At 34.2% G+C, this 6,110-nt stretch overlaps 1 long non-coding RNA gene across 1 annotated transcript; it reads left to right on the top strand.

Moving 5' to 3' along the window:
* The first annotated feature begins 3,509 nt into the window (after positions 1-3,509).
* Positions 3,510-4,264, top strand: LOC126888478 (uncharacterized). Its single transcript, XR_007699576.1, has 2 exons — positions 3,510-3,922; positions 4,007-4,264. It is a non-coding gene; the product is annotated as an uncharacterized LOC126888478 (long non-coding RNA).
* The last annotated feature ends 1,846 nt before the right edge of the window (positions 4,265-6,110 follow it).

A 6,110-nucleotide genomic window follows, 5' to 3' on the forward strand; every position in this document is an offset into this window, starting at 1 on the left:
GTGTTATTAGTATACTACGATGTGCTTTGTGCTTACGGAACCTTTCTAAAACGGAATATTATAATGACTTAATGTTCATCAAATTAGGCCTTTTTGTGAATAATGGGAATTCTATCACAGAAAAAATTAAATGGAGGATAATGCTAGCAAACTCAGATATTCTTCACACTTATTGTGAATTCGGTTATAGATTATTCGCATAAAAATCTTAGCGGCATGACTCATTACTCATTAGGTATACAGTAGTCTTCACATTTCCTTGCTTTTTGTTTTTTAGGAAGAGCTGCATATGTGGATGTTAGCCAGTCGTGTGCTAGAGCGTCATGTTAATATACATATAATGTTAAAGAGGTAGAGGTAGGTTAAATTTCCTGACAGCATTATTATAATGAAACTGCAAAACCTTTATAAACTAGGTTTTAATATACAAGAAATCAGCATGAGGTGATTAATGAAATTACAATTAACATGACATAAACATACAACAGTAACTAAGACGAGAAATAACAAACATAGTTCACAGACTACTACATTCACCCCAGCTTTATTTTTCAACAAAGTCTTTAAGGTAAGCAGGAGCGTTTCTTTCCCTTGTACCTCTTCTAATAAAAATGTCTTTATTTTCTTCCCTCAAATCAGTTTCAATGCCACCCTCTTCCAGAACGTTAACAGGAGAAATATTTGTATTTTCCTCGCATGTATCACTCAATCTAGGACTTGGTGGATCCTTGATAAACTGTTCATTACAAAGCTCAGACTCCGATCCAGTAACATTGTCACAGTCAAGTAGAGATGCATCTCCTCGTGGTGCAAGTTGTCTTAAAGCTTCTGTTGTTTCTTTGCCATATTCACGTCTAACAACAGCATAGCTCGGATTTGCTTCGATCAGTTGCACTTCTTCAACAAGAGGGTTATATTTGGAATGCCTCACATTCTTTTTCATAAACACTTTTCCGGGGATTATTAACCATGAAGGAAGTGCATTTCCATTTAAAGCTATTCTAGAATGATGAAACATTCGCTCATGAGGGGTACTGTTTGTAGCTGTACACAAAAGAGAACGAATTGAATGAAGATCTATATCAATTACTTTTTCCCACAGTTCAGTGTTTAAATTTTTAGATTTTAAAGCAAGAGAAATAGTTTTCCATATAATTCCATTATATCTTTCTATCTGGCCATTGCCTTCAGGATTATACGATGTTGTTCGGCTTGTCGGTATTCCTTGTGAATGGAGAAACGTTTTTAATTCTTGAGACATAAATGCCCCCCTTGATCTGAATGGATGTAACTAGGCATTCCAAATAAAAAGAATAAGTTTGTAAGATACTTCAGAGCAGTTTTTGCTGAAACATCTGGACATGGATATACAAAGGGGAATCGAGAATATTCGTCAACAATTGTTAGGATATATTTGTTATGAGATCTAGATGGAAGCGGTCCTTTAAAATCCAGAGACAATCTTTCAAAAGGCAAAGTTGCTTTAATTAATTTCCCTTGAGTTTTCAAAAACTTTGGTTTTATTTTTGCACAGATAGGACAGCGATTGGTCATTTCACGGACTTCATCAATAGTATATGGTAAGTTACGTGTCTTTATCCTGTAGCGTTTGAAAAAACTACAACATTAATTTAATATCCCAATTCCCAAAAATAATGTCCATTTTTTCAATTTATTTTGTGAAGTTGAATATCATTAAAATATCCCAAGCCGCCCCTGTGTACAGCTATGAAGTATTGCACAACATTTCAATGTGTTACAAGATTCCTGTTTATTTAGTACGCAATTACAGAATTTGTAAGAAGTGCTGACAAGTACAGAGTTCTGATGCGTAGATGAACTTTCTAGAAGAAATGTTGAAACCCCCCTTTGAAAAAATGGTTCAGTCCAACTGAAAGTAACTGAGTTTTTGTCAAGTAACCATCCCTAAGGATCAAAATCGCTCGGTACTTCGTCGTACTTTTCCTGTTTGTGGCTTCAGAGCGAAGCGCAATTTAGTCCAGTTTTAAGATCTGAGAGAGTAACATCTGCTCCTCGCTGGTACTCGCTTGAAAAGGGCGTAGTCCCTTGCCCCTTAGCCGGTAATGTGTAGAAGGTCGTTTTGTGAAACTACGTAGATCTGAATCTATAGTGAGTGCTCTAGGAAGATTTTCTTACGCATGATAATGGATTTATATGGAAAATCGACTACTCCTATGAGTTAATGACGTAGTTCTATAAGCCGGCATTGTGTAGAAGTCTTTTGTCCTGTTCCTGTTTTATGATGTCCAGTTCCTGTCGTAGAAGTTCCCATTGATGTCTGACTAGGCCCCAAATTTCGCCAAGTTCCATTGTCCTAAAATTTAAGATTGAAGCCATGTCCTCCCCTGCCTCAGGTCGATGACCCCGTTTGTTTTTGTTTTGTGTACCCCCTGTGATTGAAATAAGGTATGATACATTTGCTAATTTTGCTAAATTTCAAGAGGATAATATACTAAAGTTTATTGTTAAATAGTTTAAAAATGTAATAGTCGCTTTCAAAATGGAAAAGTTTCTTGTAATAACTTTTGTTGTTAGTTTGATATCTAAAAATCCCGTTATATAATATTTTAAAGTCCTGTTTTGCTATGATAGATGTTTAAAATTGTCTTGTTTGAATATAAATTTGCACATCATGTAAATAAAATGACAGTGACATTTGACACGACATCTGTCAAATTTAGTATTTGTTTTGATTTTGTTTTGATACACTGTAAAAAAAGTTTTGTATTAAAAATCATAAAGATTTGTAGATATTTTACCATTGAATCCACGAGGAAAATTTTGCGCCATGTTTCGTTTAACCGGGACTTCCATCCACTTCATCGACAACTTTTTTCTTAACTTCTTTTTAATCACAATAGTACTTTTCACCTGTTTATTACTCTATCGCTTTCACATAGCCACATTTACAGTTGATTTGACACAATTCATAATGATTTTCTTTCCTTATTCACCTCTATCCATAAACCACTATCACTATCCAATTATATACACACAAACCAATAGCTGCTATCATCACCCACATACATACCTTTTCATCACTAAATTTTCATCAATAATTTAATTATATCCACCCCATATAATCATATTGCAATTAAATTTAATAGTCTCACTACTCTTTCTGGGTCCCGTTCATGTTACATTTTAATTATATTCTCATAAATTTATAACACCACTCCTCTCCCCTATGTTAGCTATCTCATATATTGGTCTGTTTTGTCGAACCCTTAGAGTTCCAGGCGATATGCAGGGATCTTGAGAAATGGTGGCATGTATCTTAGCTTGTATTATATATCCCTCCCAGATCAGAAAACAGTTCTACACCTTTGTCACCCACACAGTGATTTTTATGGTACTTCCACATACTATAACAACTTCCAATTATTCTAATATAATTGATAACTTTTAAATAAACACACAACTGCTTTTCTAAGCCCTAGATATCACATATAAAGGGTTTTATAACGTTTATTAAGTTGTCTGTATTATGTGTAATGTGGTTTGCCTACTTCCTCCATTACAATATTTTAACATTTACATCAAGTCTATTTCCATTTTTACAGACTATCTACCACAGTGGGAACGACTGTTTTTATTGTTATTAATTTAACAAATTTTACAATAAATACCACAAAACAACAGGGAAATTATAACTTCCTGTGGAACTGTCATTCTTGTCATGTCACCATTCAGAATTTCCGTTATCAAAATCACTTGCTTCCATACAGTCATGATGTGAACTTGTCAGATAGAGCTCATTGGTACCTCGGGCGAAAAACATTGGATATCTTAATCATCCATGTTATAATTCACATCTTAGTCATATGTTCCGATGACGGATCAATTGTAAAGGGTTTTTACCCTGTTATTTTTACTTTGGTGGCTTGCATGTAGATTCTAAGTGAGTATAACCTATAAAAAATTTTTAACCTTAGTCAACATTTCAAATACTTTGCATCATTTTATCTGGTTGTACACATTTTAGGATTGCACTGATGATGATCGGTCAACCGATTGAAAACTAGTTCTGTCTTTGATGTAGCCCTGTATAGGGATTTTAACAAATATACCTTTTATAAAGGATTTTATGTTTATGATTTTACCATTGATTTTACCCCATAGTAAAGTCAGTCACGTCAATCATTTCTTGATTTTTTTGTTTAAAGATGTTTAAAAATACAGATTTTTTTGTTTAAAGGAAATTTAAAGTTTGAGGTTTTAAATAAATGTTTGTGAAAGTGTACCTATTTTATTTCTCTTGTATAACCCTTTGGAGAAAATTATTAACTAAATGTCTATTGCAACTGTGTAAGTTTTAGTACAGAAGAAAAGAATATGGCATAGAAGCCGGTATTGAGAAAAGATGTTGCCCAGTATAACCCCAAAGAGGAATCAAAGATGAATGTCTCCCCATTTGGTACCCTTAAGTGAGGAAAATGTCTAGTAAGTACCCATATGTGAATCAGAGGATTTGTTTCGAACGGCGTCCTTTTTGTTAAATAGTATAAAGATTCTCTAGTCTGAGTAAGTACCCTTTTGTATTTGGTTATGGTAGTTTAGTCATCTTAACACCCTCCTACCCCCCTTAACGAATCTACGACCCAGCCACCGCACAACAAATGAGCTGTCGTTCGCATGAAGGTTTGCGTGTCTCTTCCTTCTACTAGCCCCATTTAGACCCCCCAGTATTTTTATGGTTAGTTCTTTCCTTGTCCCCATATGAGCAGACATGTCAAACGCTTCAATCCAATGGACCATTCTGGTGACTCCTGGATGACACAAGGATTGATTTAGTTCAAATAGACTTGGTCGAGGATTTATTGAACAGCACACTCGTGAGAAAGTATCTGGCACTACATTCTCAACTCCTGGTCTGTACTGAATATCGAAACTGTAACATGAGAGTTCAAGGCGCCATCTGATAATCTTCTCATTTTTTATCTTACTAGTGTGGCGCATATTGAACATAAAAGACACAGACTTTTGATCAGTTATAAGTCGAAAATGTTTACCTATCAAGAAATGTCTCGATTTACTAAGAGCTTCCACTATTGCATAAGCCTCTTTTTCCATCTTTTCCACTGATGAATGATTTCTTTCACTTTTTAATAAAGTTCTTGAAAAGAAAGCAACAGGTTTTCCTCCTTGGCTAAGAAAATCAGCAATACAAAAATCTGAAGCGTCAGATTCAACAACAAAAGAAACCTTGTAATAAATTTTAGTAACAGCTGAAGAAATAATTTCAGATTTAAGAATTTGAAAAGCTTCAGCTGCTTGTTCTGTTAAAGGAAAAGTACTGCACGTGACTAGTTTTTGTATCTTGTCTGAAAATTGTGTAAGGTAAGGGTAACTTCTTTAAAGGTTCAAGTCTTTCAGGATCAGGTTTTAAGGTCTGATTCTCTATTTGATACCCCAAAAGTTTGATTGAATTTAGTGTATAAGAATTTTTATTTTGATTTATTGTTAAATTGTATTTCTTCGCTACTTCCATAAATTTATTAAGATTTTCATTATTCTGTTGTTGATTTAATCCACAAACAATAATATCATCAAGATAGGCATATACTCCTTTTAAATTTTCGGATTTAATAATACCATCGATAACCCTTTGAAGGCAGGCCACTCCGTTGGTTACCCCAAAAGGGATCCGGCAAAATTGATATAGTTGGCCGTTGGCTTCAAAAGCAGTGTATATTTTCTCTTCATATTTTATTGGAATTTGATGATACGCATTTTTAAGATTAATTGTACTGAAGACAGAATATCTTGCTACTTTTCTAACAATATCTTCAACATCTGGGAGAGGATAAGCATCTAGGTAAGTAAATTTATTAATCGTTTGTGAATAATCTCCCACCATTCGCTTTTTTTGCGTTTCACTTTTTGTAATAAGTACTTGTGCACGCCAAGGAGAGTTGCTTTCTTCTATGATTCCATTCAATAGGAGATTCTTTATCTCGTCAGTTATGAATTTTCTATCTTCAGTTGAAAATTTTCTTGATTTAGTTGCTATTGGTTTGCACTCATTTGATAGATAGGAGAATAATTTGGGCGGCTCTATATTTAAGTATGACAAACTACAGATGTTA

This window comes from Diabrotica virgifera, chromosome 7, assembly GCF_917563875.1.
Source record: "Diabrotica virgifera virgifera chromosome 7, PGI_DIABVI_V3a".
In the NCBI taxonomy this organism is placed as follows: Eukaryota; Metazoa; Arthropoda; class Insecta; order Coleoptera; family Chrysomelidae; genus Diabrotica; species Diabrotica virgifera.